Raw genomic sequence first — 20,894 nt, 5'->3', positions numbered from 1 at the left:
TATAATGACAAAAAAAAGCTCTTTCTACATTATATTTGAACCATATACATGTGTATAGTAAATGACAAACCATAAAACCATCTGAACCAGGAAGTAACTCAGTTTTAGCAACTTACTTAGGAATGAGTTATATTCTGCAGTAATGAGTTGGAACAAATTTACTCCTTTGCTTATAACAATAATGGCTGTAAATGTGTTACTTTTTCAATGGAATAAGAACATTTGTTTGTCTGCAGTCCTGCTCTGTTACATCCTGAGATACCAGGCAGACAACAAGATTAAGAGGAAGAGGAAACACTTTCCAAACACCTTCACACTTCTCCATATCTTTTCTGTTGGCCTGCTAAAGGTGGGGACTCAATATGGATTTTGGACCTTGCTTTCTGCTGGCTGTCTCTGTTTCTTTTGAGTTTCTGCCAGATCATCACCTCTATTTATGTGCTCATTGATGCTCCTGGAGAAGTTCAAGGCCAGCATCCTCTTTTATTTTTTTATGGACACAGAAAAGGAAATATGGAAGCCAGTGTGGCAAACTGGTCAGTTGCTAGGTGCATGCCTAGTCAGGAACCACACTGTGTATCCAGCACGCATCTCTCACCTCAGCAATCACGTGAAATTTTCCATGGCAGATTCCATAAATGCTCTTTAGCGTGCATAAAAATAAGCCAGGATTCTGGCCTGAAAGATCCATGAGACGGTCATTAACCTTTTGAGAAACCACAAAGAATCTTCTTCAGCAACACTGTCCTTTTTATAAACTTAATCATTTTATATTTGCAAATATTTTCCTCCAATTCAACAAGAAGATGAATTATGCCATAGGGCCCACGATTTCTTCTCCCTGTTCCAGCCCCACTAAATATTACAACAGCAGTGTAACACCACGTTGAAGGAAGGATCATTGCATGTGATTGCCTTTAGTAGGCTATTTCTGTAATATTTGCAAAAACTGATCAACTATAGCGACATGGAAGAAAAAAAAAACACATGGGTGTCTCTCACAGATCATTTGAATTTATTTGTAAAGCTCTCTCATTAATCTTTAAACCCCAATGATAGTTTTGGGTTTGCAGTACATAATCAGGTCCATGAAACACGATGCACTTGACAAACGAAAATGTGGACTTCACTCAATCCCAGGCATTATCTGCAAAGACAGTACAGTATAGGTAGGAATTATATTACAGTGCCTTCAAGCTACTGCTATGCTGCTGGAGAACATTAGTTTAGACACCAGCTATAGGAAACTTGAGGCTTTTTCAGGATTTCACCATTCTTCTGGACTTGCATTCTCAGTTGGTTTTCTGTTTAGAATGGAAAAGCGAGTCTAGATAGTAATCACTCCTGATTACTGTTATCCTGATACTCTAGACATTGACTACAGATGGAGTTGGAGTCCAGCTAGTTTCTCATTCAAAACTAAAATGCAGACATACAAGCGTATCACAACAGAACACCTAAATTCGAGGCAGGCACAGAGGTTTAAATCAGTTGCCACATTAATGCAGAGAGTCCTTGTAAATACAGATGCATTACTAGGAAATCCAAAACATTTAAGAAGGATGCTTTCTGATGAGAATTTTATTCTGCAGTTGCCCTGCCTATCACTGAGTTTGCATCACTGTCTTCTAATTGTAATTCTCCTGTAAATTTGTGATTTAAACTGGGTGAAACTTCAGGCTGAAACTGAGGGGTTCTTTTGCACAATCCAAGTTATGTGCACTAGATACTATCAGAAAATAATTGGGAAGCAAGGTGTAAGTGATACATGTAGGGCATCTCACAAATCCAAAGAAACAATTAATCGTATCATAGCTTGAGGCCCTGATACAATGAACTGATTATATATGCAGACATGACCTAGTTGCAAATATAATTTTTCAGCAGTTAGCTAAAACTAATGGACCACTCACATCTTTTCCTCATTATTATAAATTCCAGCCCCTCCAGTTTCAGAAAATGGAAACTCAGTACTATACTAAGATAAAGAAGTTATCGCAGAAAAAAAAATTGTTGATAGTAATAAGCTTGGTATTATACTTCTGGATAAACAGCAAGGAAAATCATAGCTCATATAAGTTGGAGTTCCTTCAACAAAGCCACCCCAGAAGTAATATTGCAAAGTACTAACACATTAAGGCAAGAAATTAAAAGAATGTGGAAGCAAGATCAGGTCATCTTCTACCCCTAACTAATGTCAGTACCTGGAGTCACTACAAAATCTTTGGCTACTAATTTAAAACAATTGACAATTGCTGCTTATTTTGTTCCTGGAATATATAAAAAAAAGAAAGGTTACTTACTTGTAACCATGGTTCTTCGAGTGGACCTCTGTGAATTCACACATATGGGTTTAGTCTGCGCCTGCGCTGACATTCTCGGAGCATTCCAGAGCTAAAAGTAACAATTTTATGGTATGATCCCCCATGAGGCACAAGCTCCTCCCACCCAAGATTCCCCTCAGTTCCTGCAATTTGTCCACCGGGCACGAGAGTTATACAACAATAGGATACCCGTGACGGACAGAGGGGAGGATGGGCGGGTAGTGTGAATTCACAGAGGTCCACTCGAAGAACCATGGTTACAAGTAAGTAACCTTTCTTTCTTCTTCGTGGCCTCTGTGAATACACACATATGGGTGACTGGCAAGCTTACTTATTGGCAGGTGGGACGTCACGGTAGGAAGGATGCCAACACATTTCTGCCAAATCCAGTGTTACTGCGTATACCTACATGTAGCCAGTAGTGCCCCACAAAGGTAGATGGCATGGATCATATTGCTGCACGGTAATGTCAAGAATCTCGATTCTACTCTGGATGCAGCCAAGGTAGACAGCACTCCATGGAGCGAGGCTAAAGCTGATTAGACGGTGACTCGTCTGACCACTGGTAAGCCATAGATACAGTGTGGACCATCGATCTAGAGATGGATAGGATGAAACTGGACTTTCGAAATTAAAAGAATGAAAGCATAAAAAGAGCCTGTCATCTGTTTAGAAGCTCTGGCAGTGTCCAGACAAAATGCTGGTGAGCGTCTTACATAATTATTGTGGAGCATGTGCTCTAGAGGAGATGATGGTGATCTGAAGAATGATGGTAAGATGAAGCACAGATAAACATGAAAACTAGTCGAATAAGTCAAAAATGAGACATTAAGGTAGGAAGTCACTTTATCAGGAAAATTGAATAAAAGGTGGATCGAATCACAATCCAGCTATTTCCCATGTTCCCTTGGCAGATATGACAGCCACTAGGAAGGCTGTTCAAAGTAAGTAATTTCGCATTTGAAGAGAAAATGGGCTCGAACGGCGGGCACATGAGTGAATTTAGAATGATCTATAGACCATTGAGGAAAAATGCGTTTACATGGAGGACAGGTGGTACTGAGTCCTGTGAAAAGATGTTTGACCCTAGAATGAGACAAAAGTCCTACGTACCAGAATCATCTGATTAATGGGCAGCAGTAGCAGATATATAATATTTTAAAGCATAAATAGAAAGCCAAGTAGGCAACAGTTTCAAAGAAAGTTGGTAAGGTAGTTCTTTGTTTCATTATATTTAATAAAGATTTCATTTATTTACAAATCAACATCGAGTTTATGGTTTTCGAGCTCGATTGAGCACTGATGCCAAAGTGGGAGTATTTTCCAGGTTGGCAAGTTCATGGCCAATAGATGCGGATGGTAGACCATCCTTCCCTCCAAAGATAGGAGGTAAGTCACCAGAGGGAACTCACATGTGCCTGTCTATATCGATCTGAGACAGGCGAACTAGAACTACCTTGGTCATCAAAGAGGTATTTGGATCATGTTTGATTAGGAATTATGGTGATGGAAAATCCATAGAATAAAAGGTATCGGAGGGAAGAGTTATGGCAGATTCCCTGTCCACTGCCATATGAAAATGTCCCCGACAGTGTTTCCATCCGCACCTGCACAGGAGCAATAAAACCTGTAGTCGGCGTACGGACCCCAGTGAATACATCGAAGGTCGGTACTTCCCAACGGTGACAGAACCGAACTTGTAGTTACTTGGATTAGGGATCCTCTACTTGGTCAAACAGCAAAAAATACCACTATTGGAGTGGTTCGAGGCTGAGTCTGTATTGCTTTAGCAGTGAAGCCGTGGAGGTCATAAATCTGGGGAGATGTTTGCTAGTATTTTTTTTTTTAAAAGAAAAATATACGCCATAGTACCAGTACAGGTAGATGTCCATATTTTGCAGGGGAAGGTTATTATCAAACTGATGCCCTGTACCATCTGAAAGACCTTGCAGATGGTGAAAAATCAAATGGTAGTGAAACCTTAGGAATTACTGATTAGATAATAGTGTTGAGGGTGGAATCTGAAACCTACGGTAGAATACACATGAAAAGATTTCTGAGACCAAGGACGGGACGAATGCCTCTGTCCTTTCTATGTATATAATAGCACAGAAGTAGAAGCCATTGCATAAGCCAGATGTAGGAACTTGGAATATGGCATGTTTGTTCAGGAGGCAGAGGTCTCTTCCTGGAGGATATAGACAAAAGAGTAAGTCTAACGTTACTCAAAGAGGAACAAAGACAATTATATAATGTAACCTTGAGAGATGAGGTGACATTTTTTATGAACCGAAATGTCTGGGAGGCTGAAACTCCAGATATAGTTGAATGGACTATGGGTAGAACCGAAAGAAGGACGAAAGGGCTGTTGGCCCGTATATAATTTAGCTGTTTTCCTATTCTGTGTGAAAATTTTTTCTAGTGTCACCAGTCTAAGACTGAAGAGACTGGTACCATGTAATGGAAGACATTCAATTCTGTCCTTTGCCTTCTTGATGAGCCAGTGGATCCTGACTAGGCGAGCCTTCTATAGATACTAAGGATGCGACAGCAGCTGAAGCTCTTTGCATGTCTAGCAGCAATCCTGTGTTGCTTTGCTAGAGTCATGGTCTCAGAGTGAGAATTTCTAAGCTGTTTTAATGGATTCCAAGTGAGGTAGAATCTTAGACCATAATTGCTCTAGGTAGGCGCCTATCGTGATTGATAGTTGGCCACATGGAGCAGAAGTGATTGAAGTGTAAGTGCTCAGCTAAGTGATGGCCGGGTCTGGAAAAGGCGGTTCCTACATTCCCAATCGACGGGATGCGGTGAACCGAGAAGTGACCTGTGCAAATGAAAAGAAGCACACTGAAGGTGACAGAGGATGATAATGGATCACATCATATTGGATGGAGATTTGTTCAAGGAGTGAGATCCGAGCTTATGCCCAGAATTGGCAGATAGTCAATTCGAAGCCGGGACCGGTCGTACTTGATCATAATGGGCCTCGACACGAGATGGATTGGAATTTGGAAAGTATCTTTTCCTGCCGAAGTGTAGATATGGTAGAGAAAAAACAAGAACAAAAATCTTCTCCATGTTGAGGTCGATCCTAATGGATTCAACATAAATCGAAGATCGTGGCAAAGCTGGTAGCTATAATAGAAATGAGTCAAACAGATTGATTAGTCAACAACAGAGAAGTAAAAAGACCGCTCAGTTTTGCAGTCCTATCTGCAGTTCTGCCGGTCAAGGCACTGCCTCCCACATGTCTAGGGGCGGCGGCTGGTAACTTTGGGGTTGAGGCTTTTAATGTTCCCGGAATGCTGTAGGCGTATGGGAACATCTTCAGGCTCTTGCAGATGTTACAGCGCAATGACTGTGTCGCCTTCTAGAGCCTGAGCAGGTTATAAAGAATAACAACTTTTTTTTTCTGGCTAAAAAGCCATACACCAACAAATGGCAGGTCCTAACCTGTCAGTTGCTTAGACACTGGTTTTCAGACATATTGAGCAGCAGTGCACTCGTGATGCACCTGCAACAGTGCCTCCTAGTGATGTGGGAGGCCTGAATTGTAAGGGTGCACAGGAGCTACCCACAGGGTTGGCACCACCAAACTCCATAAGTGGTGATAATCCCTCATGGCAGAGGAGTAAATGGCTACATGGCACCCCAAAACAAGTAACAACGCCAATTAAAGAACTCCTCATCTGTTAACAGTAAAAGAGTGCGACCATCTGCGACAACCAAGAGGGGTATAGGAAGATTGGTTGGAAACTCTTCCACCCCCCCCGTGACTCATGTAAGTCCCAATCCTGAATAAGGAAAACCCTCCTGATGAACAGGGGAGAAGACTGACCTAGCACGAGCCTGACCAAGCACAGGCTCAACAGTCATAGAATGGAGAAGGCCGAATGGATTAACAGCAGGTTCGGTGAAAGCTGCGAACATTGTGCTACCGAGTTCGAGGGAGCACTACACCTGTGAAGCCTAAGTGGAGGCATAAAGCACTCCATAGCCAATGGGTCAGAACAACGCCAGGTAGAGCGGGATGGTGATGGTGGCCAAGAGCTCATAGCTCCTATCCCAAACAAAAGGGACTGGTCCTACGCAACCTTGTCAGCGTGACAGGACCTACCTGAGGAAAATTCTCCAGACTTACCTGACAGCGGCAGGGTTCTCGGGTGGACCCTTGTGAGTCCTTTCCCTATGAGCCTATGCGGGCACTGGCACCTGAGACAGGGCTGCAGGCTACTTTGTGAGCCAGCCCATTGATAAAGAGATTAATAGCCACCTGCAGGTGCTACCCCAGGCAGGAATATCACCGACTAGCAGGGCTAGTGGTGGGAGTTGCAGCCCCCCCTTCCAGAGGCAAACTAGGGCTGTCAAATGCTGCCAGAAAGCTTTCGCCTCGGCACTTGGTTTTGGAAATAGCAGCCACGTGAACAAGGCCTCTGATAAATCAGGCCCAATAAACCAAACACCCAAGGGCTTTACCCCAGACAGGCAAAGCACTGACATGCAGGGCTAGCAGCAGGAGCTGAAGGGGCCCATTGTATCCCCAAAGGGAAACCCAGGCCTTACCTTATGTCTCAGGCACATCTGCAGCCTTGGCGTGCAGTTCCCTCCAGAAGTCGCAGCTACATGAGCAGGCGCACGAAGGAGGGTTGGTGTGCGGCACTCACACACAGAGGCGCTTCCCATGTCAGGAGGAATCACTGACAGTCAGGGAAGGTGACCGGGGCAACAGGAGGCCCTTCTTCTCTAAGGGACAGGGCGACAGAGCCCTAACTCCTGCAGGGTCCCTTGAACAAGCCCCTTGAAACAATCATCCATCGATGATTCACCAGTCTCTCTCATGGTTGTTCAGAGAGAGGGTGTGGTGAGACATGCCTCCTTTTCACTCTCCTCTCCTCATGAGATAGAGAGACTTAAGCTCCAACTCAGGAACGTCAAATGCCCGCCCTCATGTAGGGCTAAAAGGGCCATGGCCGGACTGGACGGTAGCGCAGTCACTGAATGGCCAGTTGGAGCAGAGAGGCTATCAGGCGATCCGAAGTCTGTGCAGGTAGAGCTGGCACGTCGTCTCCTCAGAGGCAAATTTGCTAGCCTCTGGCGAGGATTCCTCTGTTGATGTAGACTTAGATTTTAAGGACTCCTTGGTATTGTCGGGTTCCCTACTGCGGCCTGCACCTATCTGGGTAAGATGTAGCTTACTCAGGCAGAAAATCATTAATGTGCCTGAGAGTCAAAATGAGTAGGCCGAAAAAGGCGGGAAAGGAGAAAGAAGCAAACAGTTGAAGTGTGTGTGGGGGGGAGGGGGGTAAGCCAAGTAGCTGGCAAGCAAAAAAGAAAACAACTCACGGGGGATCATAGATTAGATACTTGAGAAGGGAAAGAATCCAATTTAGAGGGAATTGATCAATAAGCTAAGGGGAAAAACCCCTGTGGAAATAGCTCTATGCTCTGTAGAACTTTACAGCACGGCGGAAAAAAGGAACTGAGGGGAATCTTGGGTGGGAGGAGCTTGTGCCTCATGGGGGATCATACCATAAAATTGTTACTTTTAGCTCTGGAATGCTCCGAGAATGTCAGCGCAGGCGCAGACTAAACCCATATGTGTGTATTCACAGAGGCCACGAAGAAGAATCAGTGATTTAGCAAAAATATACTGCTACCTGCAGATTTTTAGGACTCAAGTTGTAATTTTTAAACGTGAGCCTTTCATTATGCACTGGCAATGCTTAGAAGTAAAAAGGGCAATATAATCACCATCTGTTAAGATCAGAAGAAGAAGATAGAATAGTTGAGCCATGCCTTCTAAGAAATAGAGCTAGGATCCCTCTCTCTCGAACCTCCTTACCATGTTCCTTAAGAGCTCTTTGCCTTATGAGATTAGGGCACATAAGTGCTTGATGCAAGGGAAGCCATTCCAAAATCCACGTTGGGGACTTCTTTTTGCCTCACTAAAAAGGCAGATCATTTTCTTTGCATACTTGAAAGGAAAGAAGCAAACACAAAACATGTTTTTCCATTGGGCGTTATGTTGCAAAGAGCTGGGAGGGGGAGGCTTGATGTCAGAGCAAAGCACTCTGCATGCTCTCTAAAGATGTAAGAGCTCATTGGGTGCCCAATTTTACCGGAAAAGACCCCCAGTTTTGCTGTGTGCAATAAAGTCTGTAAGAAGCACTACGTTCTGAAAAGGCAATGCTTTTCTTGCTGCAACCCAAAGCTCCAGTGTGAAGCCCACTGTTTCTTTATCTATCAAGATAAGAGAGTCTTAAGAAATTTCTGTTCTGTCACATCTGGAGTCTGGAGATGACTTTCAACATCGGTTGAGGTAAAGCAAGTCAAGTTGTGTGAGTTTCGAAGATCTAAGTCATAATGTAGGAAACAGGCCTGAACATGTTTTAAGCAGGAATAGATCAAACAGAATCTTTGTCCAGTAGCAGCAAATGGCCATAATGGTGAAAAGAAAAACTTGAATATCTGAGGAAACTAGAATAGCAGCAACAGCATGCAGTCTTCTATTTAATCCTGCCCTTCAGGGTTGGGATAAAGTGTCAATCAAACCACTTCCTGTGAAACCAGTCCGAGTCTGGGTTCCTTCTTCACCTTTTTTTGCTAGAAGGAAACATTCTTGATGTGGCTTTCCTTCTGTCTGCTAATGGCAGCTGGTTTAGACTTAAAGAGAGTGTTAACCCATTCCTTAGGCCTGGAAGGGCAGGATTTCTAAATTACACCTGAATTCCTGGAGTAATCTGACCAGTTCCCTCCAAAGTATTTATGGGTAGTTAGGGTTGATTGAAAAACCATTAACCAGGCAGATGAGGAGGGGGAAGACTACCAGCAGGTCTCGTTGCCTAGGCGACCGACAAAGAAATACGCATACCAGGAGGACTGCTTGCTTTGTTGGCTGTCAAAGTGGAGTACTACAAAACAGCAGTGCCTGTATCTCCCGGCCCGGCCCATTTGAACAGCCCTGTGAGTCCCCTTACCAGACACAGCCTAGGTCTAGGCAAGCACCCCTCACCATCTTGAGCCGGACCGACCTTGTAGGGTTTCTTTTCCTCTTCCTGCCGGCATTTGATTGAGCCAGGATGTGCTCAAATTAGATGTGTTAGTAATACCGTGAGAGCAATTTTCTGCTTCTGATTCCGTTTCTTCCGTTCCTGTCATAGTCATTCTTGATGGTCTCATCTCATATTGAAAGGTCATTTGTACTCTGCCTGGAGCTCATGATGGATCACAGAGGTACTCTGGAAAGATCACACTAGGACTCGTGATTTTAAAACGTGATTGATTATTAGATGAGGTTGTTAAATAGTTTTATAGCAAGGGCCATAAGGGAACATTTGCTGTTACACACTTACTGCTAGCTTCCCTTTACCCTGCTTTTTAAAAAGGCAGTAATTCTTCATTGCATCTAAATGGCTCCATTCTTAAACACTTCCTGGAGTTTTGTTCTTCTCTTGCTAAAGAAGGTCACTCATGGCTGTATGAACTTTGAATGTGGTAGCTTTAAAGAATCTGCAGCATTCTGGGTTTCTGCATTGTACGAGTTGGATTATTTCTTGTTGCTTAATTGCCTTAATGCTTCTTTGTTGGTCATACTTTAATTCAAGATCCTGCAAATCTGCTTAATTCTTGTAATACAATGGTGATTGCACATTTATTTCCCTTACCTGTATACACTCTGTACCTTCTGCCATTCAAAGGACTTTATATTATCTTCGTCATCTTTAAACAACCCTGTAAGGACTAGATGATCCATAGGGTCCCTTCCAACTCTGCAGTTCTAATATGATGATGATAAGATGGTATGATTATCTCCAGATATTGCTAATCGATATAGGTGGTGGGTGGGATTAGATTTGGTATTATGGGACACACACATGACACACATACTAACAGAAGCAGAGCATTATAGGGCATCTTAATGCAGGAGAATTAGTCATGTGAGGAACCACCCTGAATTTCACACCAATAAAGTTGTTTGCCAGTCAAATGGCAATTAATGTAAACTGTATACATACCTCAAAAATCTTGCAAGCCAGGCTTCTTGTTTTATAACAAATTCTTGCAACTGCAAGAAAAATATTAGGGCTGACCTTTCCATTCACATAGGGCAGAGACTAGTCCTGACATGTCCTATGTAATCTGAATAGCCATAATTGCATGGAGCTCAGAGATTTTTTCCCCCTATTAAAATTCTCAGAATTTTCCAGTCAATATGGCCGCTGAGCATAGCAAGCCAGTTTCTGGTACTTATAGCCCCCCAAAATAATATTGACAAGCTTTGGCTGTATAGCATGTTCCTACATACAACGTTTGGCTCTGTAAGATGTCCCTACATGATATGACATGTATCACCTGAAACTAAGAAGACAGAAAATGATTGCCTTGAGAGAGTCATTTTGAATGTTATTAAAACTCCAGGGGGTTAAGATTCACCATCAACAATTCATAATTAATATAGCAGAGTAGCTCCTGAATCTATATGTAAAGAAGTAAAATTTCTTCTAATTCTAGGACTAGTTTGAGGATGGGTGCATGTCTTCACAGTTATTTTGTTAGTATAATTTTGGAAGTCATTGCATTCCCTCTTCTATTAACTGTAATGACAACACTAAGTGACAAGAGTCCTTTGAATTCCTTATAATGGAACTAGCATATCCATGTTTGGGTTCAGTATCCCCTCAGCCTCACCAGAAGTCAAAATCCATCAGGGAGAGATCACATAGGGCTGAAGCGTTTGAAACAGAAAAAGTCTCTTCCAAGACTTGGAGCAGTTACTTTTAAAATTCTAATTCCCAGAATCCCCACTGTTGACGGGATTCTGGAACCTGTTTTTTTTTTAATAAAGTAAATAAATAAATAGTTCTAAGCTGTACTTCTGTCTACTTCAGTTATACCCCTAGCTTCATCCCTGACCCTCAGCTCTAATGATCTGAAAATCAATGAACTGGAAAAGGCAAAGGCTGTGTGGTGCCCAAGATTACACAAATGTATGAGTGAGTGGTGGCTTTGATTGGACCACTAAAAATGAAGTGAATTGCAAGCTTTCATGGAGGAATCCCACTTCTTCAGGTTAGCATAATCATATTATATCAGTTAATAGGAGTTGGCAGAACCAAAGTGAACCTAAGAAAAGGGGGATTGTGGAGAAGAACAGACAACATTACACTTATGTCAGTCTATGCTACACCCCTTGACATGTACTATGGAAGATTTGATGCTAGCTGCCCAAAACATTCTTGATGTTGCACCAAGAGACCAAACAAACCCTGTTATATTTATTAATTATATAGTGGTGTTTCTGACATGGACAAAGATAGAAGAAAGAAGAAACCTCTAGTTCATCCTCCTTTAAGTCATAGTTCTGACTCCAGCCTCAGCTTCACCCTTTGACCCCTGGTTTATTGTTCCACAAGTATCTGTAGTCTCAGCTGCACCCTCTCAGAAAAGGGGTGGGGCTTACCTATGACGCCCTAAGATAGTTTTAGTATTTCCACTAAATGCAACATAGATGTTTTGCTTTTATCCTGTCTTTCCAATCAGGCATCAAAGGCACCTCACTGTTAAAAATATCATTTTTGAAGCAGTAGCCATGTTAGTCTGTGCAAGCATGTGAAGAAAATATAGAGCAAAGGCAGAAGAAGGAAGGAAGGAAGGAAGGAAGGAAGGAAGGAAGGAAGGAAGGAAGGAAGGAAGGAAGGAAGGAAGGAAGGAAGATACATTGTGGCACACTAAAGCAATTAGTCTTTAGGGTGCAACATTTAAGGTGCAACTTCTTTATTTTATTTACGTACTTCTTTTTGCTTTTGTTTTGTTTCTTGATAATATAAGTAATATAAATAACGCATAGCTGAGGAAAAATACAATAGAGTTTTACAGGCCAAATATCTTTTTTTAAACAGAAAGTCTTTTCTGTTCTCATTTTTTTAAAAAAAGAGAGAGAAGCTCCTCTAAGTGGATAGTTTCACAACTTGGGTGTAGCTAACACAAAAGACACTTATCTAATCCCAAATAAGAACACCTCTGCTGTTCTTGGGATGTACAAGAGTGTGTCTATTCATGTTCTTAACATACAAGCTAGCTTAAATAAATCAAGATGGCCTGCCAACTCTCTTGGTCCCAAGTTATGTTGTGCATATGGTGAAAGGACATAAGAGTCTAACTTTGATCTTAAATGTAGTATACAGTGGTGCCTCGCATAGCAAGGTTAATCTGTTCTGGATTAACCTTCGCTATGGGGAAACATCGCTAAACGGAACGGAAAAGCCCATTGGAACGCATTAAACTTCGTTTAATGCATTCCAAATGGGCCCCAAACTCACTGTTCCGCGATGTTTCCCCATGTTCCGGCGGCCATTTTGGGTGTTCTGGCAGCCATTTTGGGTGTTTCGGTGGCCATTTTGGGTGTTCCAGTGGCCATTTTGGGTGTTCCGGTGGCCATTTTGGAACCGCCGAACAGCTGTTCCCCCATCGCAATGCAATAAAACATTGGTATGCGATCACATTAGCGATTGCAAAATCCGCATCACTATGCGGATTCATCGTTAAACAGTGCGCTCGATATGCGAGGCACCACTGTATATGTTGTTTTCATGAAACTGAGAACTCTTAAGCATGCATCCCAAGAGGAAATTGATCATGCAGCAAAACAAGACACGCTTATAATCATAGATGGCTGCAACATAAAAGTAGGGAACTAAGCAGAACCAAGTGTTGTTGGAAAAGTTGGTCTAGGGGACAAAGTTGAAGCAGGAGAACAACTCATAAAATGCTGTGAAGCCAACTATCTATTTACTGTAAATACATGATTCAGGCAACCAAGCAGACAGCTATACACGTGGACATCACCAGAAGGAGATAGGTAGTCATCCATAACAAAGGACCCTCAGTGCCTTAAATTTAATTAAGACAGAAAAACTGTTTTCAGGTAACAGAACAAATACATACTAGATGAAATTACTGTGTCTAGATTGTTGGACGTTGTAGCAGGCCACTCTCAAGCCTCTACCAATCCAGGCCTCTAAGAGTTTATTGATTTCACAAAATAAAAGGAGTAAATCACAGGTTTAAATCAATTAGTCAATCACTGTTTCTCAGACACTAGCTGACACAGACTTTTCCCACACTGACAGACTCTTTCTCACTCTCTATCAACCTTTCTAATCACTCATCTTGCAAACTGATCTGCTCTCCTCTCACACATCACACACCTTATATAACCCAGCTCCTCCCACTTCTGCACCACCCTCCGTCCTCTCATTGGCTGAGGTTCCCCTGCCCAGCTGTGACGGACAGGTGAGAGCAGAGCTGAATGCCACAGACGTATACTATAAACATTCATTTAAAATATAGTGGTTGATCTATCTAAAGCATCTTTCATATACTGGGATGCAGAGATAGTAAGGGGGTGGGGGAAGAGACATACATATGTACATACATATGTACGTGCCCATTTGGACCATCAGCTATCCCAGATTTTATGCTTTAAATTAAACAAAAACAGCTTAGTTTACTTGGGGAGAGTTAGGAAAAACAAAAGAGGAGGAGATATCATTAGAAACAACTGCTTATTGTTATTGTTAGTTAACCTTATTGTGCTTGTCATTTACGTATATGAATTTAACATTGTTAGAAGGAGGTTTCAAACAATGGCAAGAAAATTATAGCGTGCTTTTCAATTATCTTATTGTACATATGTTTGTCTTGGGAATATCATATGGCTCTTTGAACGGCTTACTAAGGTGCAGATGTATGTTCTACTAAGTTAAATGGGTCTTATACCTCAGTAAATGTGCATGGGGAGGAGGAGGAGGAGGAGGAGGAGGAGAGATGTATTTATTAGTTAGGAGAGATTGACAGTGTTACTTTTTTTGGACCACACTTTTAGAATCTCAGCCATCATGGTTAGTTACGTTTCTGTATGAGGAATTCTGAATGGTGTAATCCAAAAAGTAAATTCTCCAAGCTGTGCTGTTCAACTCATCCTTTACTACAGTATAGTGAAACAAAAAGCAATGAGCTGGGGCAGGGGAGGGGAGGGGAGGGGATGGTTTGGGAATATTTATCCTGAGGAAAAGTGGAAGTGAAATATATGAGGTGCCACCCTGGTTTGGCACGTGATTTGATAGCTAGATATAGGTGGATAAAGATAGAGTGATGAAAAGCTAAAGATGGAAAATAACGTTAAGCTTTCCTCTAGTTATAATAAAATATGCAGCCTTTGTCTCTGAAGGAAATCACACCTTGTTTTTTCTCAAGATTTCTGTATGCAATCACTTCCCCCACGTTTTCCCCTCTGTAAATCAGATGACAGTGTGTTACACACGAGAGATTCCTGGGGCATTCTCATGGACTTGTTAAGGATGTGCAAGTGTGCCATCAATTAAAAACAGGTGGCAACCCCTCTCCCCCCGTTTCACAAGAATGTCACCAGAGGCCCCATGCATAGTAAAATATAACTCTTTTCTTTGCAGTAGCGATACATGTCTATTTACATGGCTTTTCTCTCTTGGTTTTATTCTTAAAATAATTCTCAAAGGATTAGGTTTGGTTGAGAGATAATGTTTGGCCCAAGACACCAAGGTCATCTTCTGGCTACGCTGGGTTTTAAACTTGGGTTTCCTCTTCCATGTCTTTAACCTTTATATTATACTGGCTCTCTCAGGCCAGTGGTTATTATATAAACAATGTCATGGCTGATAACATATTGGTAGGAAAACAATACGGTGATTCATGTGCTTAGTTTGTGGAATGTATAAATCTCCATATTATTCAGATAATGTTATTTATTTTTGCATTGTATGCAAACTAGGTTGTCTGAATGTTAGAAAACTGGAAAATGGTACTTGTGTCCACCATAGAGATAAGACTACTAGCCTGACATGAAAAGAGATAATACAATGTAGTTTGGAAGTATGTGTAATACTCAGACCCCTGCCAAATAAATGTTTATTGTTAAAAATAATTGTGTGTCAACAAATCAATCCTGTTTTATGGTAACCCTTTTCAGGTAGGTATAGTAATAGTATATAAACTATTCTCTACCTCTTCTGGAGGTGCCCTGGGACTGCGCAGCTTGCCCAAGGCCACACAGGCTGGCTGTTCCCCCAGGAAGCACAGTGAAGTGCCGGATACCTAACTCGCTGAGCTATCCAGCCAGCTTTATTATTTAATTTATCTAGCCTCCTAGAGTGGTCATATTAACGAGATAGGCGGGATATAAATAGAACAAATAAATAAATAAATAAAATAAATTTTAAAAGACTCTTAAAATGTTTTCAGAAAGCAACTATGCCTAACTAGGGGTTATCAACAGGAACCACCTGAGAGATCAGCTCAGAGCAATGCGTAAGTGTAGCCTCTTTATTCCACATCGTCCCTAGACTGCAGTTTTCACAGAATGGTAAGACCCAGTTTCCCATGATACCTTACAGATATCAATCTGACATGCTTAAATGGATTTGCGGGAACTTATGGCACTTCTCCAAGCACTGCTTCTGGCTTCTCTCAGCTCCATTTAACCAATACCACTTCTTCGATACACGCCACTTCAGCTCCTGTCCAGAACTTCAGCATGGTGTGCAGTTGCAAGATAATATTCCATTCACTATTACTATGGCAAGACAAATCGTTAAGCAATAGTTATATATGTATTAAGCAATAGTTCCTGCTATTGCATTAACTGGTTTATTGCTGCAGCAGAAACTGCATTGAGCAATAGTAGTGAGCTACTGAATTTCTGGTGATCTTTCAGCAGAGAAAAAGGAAGAGGTTGTAACTTTTTTTAAGGGAAATGGGTGGGAAGCAACATAGTTCTGCCATTTGCAGGATCACTATCGTTCCTGTTTTGCTATCATTATAGGTGGAGTAAGAGCAAAAATGAATGTCTTTATGAGTTGGTGTCCGGTACAAAGCAGCTCTGGGGAATGCCACTGTCTATGATGACATCAGTTATTGTAAGACCTGCATAGTATTAACAAAAATTCATTTTGTTGCATAGCAAATACTGATTAAGACAATCCAAATTAAGACAATCCAAATTAAGGCAACTGTCTAGTTATGTTTCCTACTGTCACACAGCTTGCTCAATGCAAGGATGCAGAGGACCACAACACAGAGAGTGACATAGCTTTTTCTTACACAATTACCTTACTTACACTGTGTGAATCCAAGAAAATTCTGTTCATCGAGTCAGCAATTCTGTACACCCATATGTGGGAATATGCCCCATTGGGAGTTACTTCTGAATAAACATACATAGGATTATGTTGTAACAAAGGACTTAATGAAAAACACCTCCAACATATGCCTCCCTCCATGTGAAAGAGAGACAAAATAAGATCAGTAAAAGATTGGGGACAAGAATCCAGGAAAAAAAAAGTGACTAGGTTGTCTAAAAAATAAATAGGGACAACTAGAGTGTATTTATAAGGTCGTAATTAGGAATGTGTTTCAGAACTAGAAGATCCGAACCAGCAAATGGTGAAAGCCAGTGTAACTGATACATCTCATACCCAGTAATTCACAGAATCAAAGCCTGTTCTTGGTCACAAGGTCTACTGTGTGAGTGTGACTTTTGCTCTGATAGCACCACATGTATTTTTCCACAGGCTTTGCAAATGGATGTGGTTTGGTAATGCTTGGAGTCTCCTCAACTAGGGCAGAGTTTTCAGGCAGCAGCCTTGCTTCACAGTGAAACTCTAATCCACTCTGCTACAGAAAGTTCCTTTGGCTTTAATTGGGCCCTTGCACCAACATCACACAAGAAGGAGGAACAGCTAGCAGTGCTCTGTATTATAAAACAGCAAAGCAGAGAGTACATTTTTAAAATGGTTCAGATAGGTATACTGACAGAACACATATTGTGGCGAGGAGAAACATTGGATCACATCCACAGAAGCTCTCAGTGTAGAAACTGGGTCAACTAAAGATGGTGGAGTTGTAGGATCAAAGGTCAGAAGAAGGTTGTTGTGGGTTTTTCGGGCTCTTTGGCCGTGTTCTGAAGGTTGTTCTTCCTAACCTTTCGCCAGTCTCTGTGGCCGGCATCTTCAGAGGACCTGAAGATGCTGTCCTCTGAAGATGCCGACCACAGAGACTGGCGAAACGTTAGGAAGAACAACCTTGAGAACACGGCCAAAGAGCCCGAAAAACCCACAACAACCATCAGATCCCGGCTGCGAAAGCCTTCGTGAATACATCACAAGAAGGGTTTATTTGGAAAAGAAGGACTGAGAGCTCGGCTGGGACATGTCCAGAGAGAGCTCTGAATTTTCCCTTGGTTGACAAATCATCCCCTACTAAGTGTACTTTTAACTCAGATTACTCTAGTATCATTATATCTTTCTGGCGTCTCCAAATCAAATAAAACTGTTTGTACCTGTAGCCCTCAAATCAGCCTCATTAGGTATTTATGTACCACAACTGAACCCCCTATAGAGTTCTGTTGAAACATTTATTATTACAGTATCTCTCAATGAAGAATGACTAATTGAGCTTTTGGAGTAATTCATTGAGCTCTATTAATTACCCAGTAAGCCACAGCAACAGCTAATGGTACTCAGAGGGCTATATCGAAAGACATAATGATTCAGCCAAGCACAGAGAAGAGTCTGAATTAGCTACTGACATTTCTTTAAACTGGCTGTGAAGAAGTGTGGAATTCCCATACATGAAGAATATCATTCTGATATTTGAAAGTATTTAGCGTGCTGATATTATGGTCCAGTATCCCCCCCCCACACCGCCCGGTTTCAGTGTAAATGTAATAAAGTCATTTGCAGTTCCTCCTCCTTAACCAACACCATGGCATGACAGAGCAATTGAGTCAATCAGATTTCATTACTCAGGAATGTCAGAAAGGGCAAAGAAATACAGTTGCTATATAAGAGTTGGTGTTACATTTTGGTTCAGATGTGTGCCTATGCTGGCATTCTCATTTGCTTCTCTTTGGGGGATTTTATGGTCATTTTTGTATTTACCCCTAGAAAGACCTGATAAAGCATAGCGGAGAAACTACAAAACAGCCGTCAAAATTCCAAAGCTTGCATCAGAAAAATCTTTGAACTGAGGATTTATCCAGGGGGAGCATTCATTCACCATAATGTACCTGGATGTGTGTTGATATATTGATATTTTCTCCCAATATCCACATGGCCTTCTCTTTTTCTCAGTAAGAACAATGACAAAAATAATGTTTCCATCCACATCTTCCTGGGTCACTGTCAGGGGCTTCTACTTTTTTACTGTGGGCAGCATCTCTCTGTTTTGGTTTGTTTCCAGTGTATTCTATAACTGGAAAGGAACCAAAGCAAGCTGTTGGCTGTCAAACCTCCTTCCACTGTCAATTTCCCATATTGCAAACTGGCCACCTCACAATATTGGCAAAAACACTTCCTGTGCTCTGTGGAAGGGCAGAAGAAGTAAGGATTTTCCCCAGACTGTGTTATAGCAGCACAGATATGCTGCATCATTTATATATATATATATTTAAAAAATAACATTTCCTCGTGGTATAAACAAGTGTGTTCTTCCCTTCTGCTCCCCAATCATAAACAACTGATGTTAAGTGTACTATGTGACCAAAACCAGTCTAGATGATGTTCAGATTTTCTCCAGTTATATCGTTGTGCTGTGCTAGCCCATATAATTTTCCTGGTAAGGTAAAAGACAGAAGAAGAAGCACAATAGTCTGATGTGCTACACAGCACCTCTAGATGTTTTCTATCACTAGAAGGTTTAAAACAAAAGCCGCCTAGAGTGGTCGTTTTGACCAGATAGGTGGGGTATAAATTGCATGCATGCATGCATGCATGCATAAATAAATAAATAAATAAATAATTTTAGAGGTGTGTTGTTTAAATTAATTAACTAAATTAACTGATGTTTAAAAAACCAACAACCTCTTGCTACCTGATTAATCAGTGGCACATCTATAATCATTTTGAAGATTCTTAAGAAAATAGTATTTCCGATGTTTCATATTTAGAAAAATGTACGTGCCAAGCAGCATCCTGGAAAAGCTATTCTTCTGTCTTACATATAAGGTGACATGCTTTGCTTAAAATGGAGCCTGTATTACTGGGAGAATACAATCTTGTATTAATGGATGTAAACAGTGTGCTCTTTTTTTTCATCCAAAATTTCTTGAACTGTGTGACAGCCCTACTGGATCTGTTTCAAAGTGAGCATGCTATTTTTGTAACTGAGGTTGTGGAGAGTGGATTATCCATCACCTGCAAGTGTAACATAGCACAGTTGCATGCTGCCACTTTGTACCGAGTCCTACGCCAAATCCTCTTTCAAAATATGGCTACCAGGTCTCAAGGTGGTAGCTGAAGCTCACTGGATCTCCAGGTGGGAGATAAATTCAGGGTGATACGTGGTAGAAGAAAAGAAAGCTTGATATCTGTATCTTTAAAGCCTGGGCAGCCATCTCCACCATTTCTGTAAGTGGTGCCATAGTTTACTAGTTCAATGCAAAAATGTATGATTGTGCGATATGTTTGCTCCTTTCCGATTCTTGCCTGTCCCACCTTGGTGACAATACTAAGACACACACCCGCATCCACTCTGACACTGCAATGGCTTCACATGTGGCATCAGTAGGGCCTACCCCAGAGTCAGATTTTGATATGAAATATCAGGGGATCAGGTGCTGACCTTGCAATCCGATTTCTAAACCCTTGTTCCTGGGATCCTTTCAGATAGGATGAGATTTCTTTCAGTACCAAAGCCAAGGAATGAGCTGCCCTCTTCCAGAAGTGCTAGGAAAAGCCAGTCTGGCTATTATTAGCTAACCAAATATCCTTGCATTTTATGGTTGATTTGTGAATATCGTCCTAGATGCATGTGGGCAGTAATTAAGATTTGAAAAAATAAAAATGAACTTAGTGTTGTAGGTTGTTGGGGAGCACCTGAAGCCTCACAAATTGGTAATTGCCCATTCTAGCAAGCTTTGGTTATGATTTTGAAAGGAAGTGCTAGAAGCGGGAGAGTTTAATCATGATCAGAAAATATTACTATGGTATTTTAACACGCAGGCCCACAAAGCTTTCTGTAGCCTTAATTATGCTGAGTCAAAGGATGCTAGGAAACATTGCTCATCCTCATTAAGAAAGATCTCTGGAGAGCTTGCTTTTATTTTACAGCTTCCTGTGCTGCTTCGGAGGACTTGCTCAGTTGCTACTTAGGTCCAATCGTCCTGGGTTGATTGGAATGACAGCCTTGTAGCCCCAAAGGTCTTCCTGACAAAAGGTCCTGTATGCCTCACATGTTTTCAGTGGAAAATTTTTCTGTAATCATTTGTTGCTTATTATAGAACCGAGCATAATCCAGCAAAAGTTAGGTATGAGTGAATAAATCCCACCGAAATCAATAGGCCTTCAGGCTCATTATTACTAAGCCCTATTATCAATGGGATTTAGTATATTTTGCTGAATTAGACTCAGTAATTGAAACCTAGAGACATGCTCGAGTTGGAGTTTGTGTTCCTGAGAAAAGTCATTGCAAGAAAGCAGTGTATGGGCACTTGTTAAAAATCGTTTTTCACACCTTGTTAAAATTATAGTTGCACAC

The 20,894-nt window shown here is 41.5% G+C and overlaps 1 long non-coding RNA gene across 1 annotated transcript; it reads right to left on the bottom strand.

The window, feature by feature from the left end:
- Positions 1-998: 998 nt before the first annotated feature.
- LOC144586483 (uncharacterized) lies at positions 999-9,356 on the bottom strand. The gene is made up of 2 exons (XR_013541331.1): positions 9,302-9,356; positions 999-1,147 (listed from the first exon to the last, which is right to left on the bottom strand). It is a non-coding gene; the product is annotated as an uncharacterized LOC144586483 (long non-coding RNA).
- Positions 9,357-20,894: the final 11,538 nt, after the last annotated feature.

The sequence above is a fragment of the Pogona vitticeps genome, chromosome 2, assembly GCF_051106095.1.
Source record: "Pogona vitticeps strain Pit_001003342236 chromosome 2, PviZW2.1, whole genome shotgun sequence".
NCBI lineage: Eukaryota > Metazoa > Chordata > Lepidosauria > Squamata > Agamidae > Pogona > Pogona vitticeps.
Note: the sequence above shows the minus strand (reverse complement) of the source record. Positions and strands in the feature narration are given on the sequence as shown.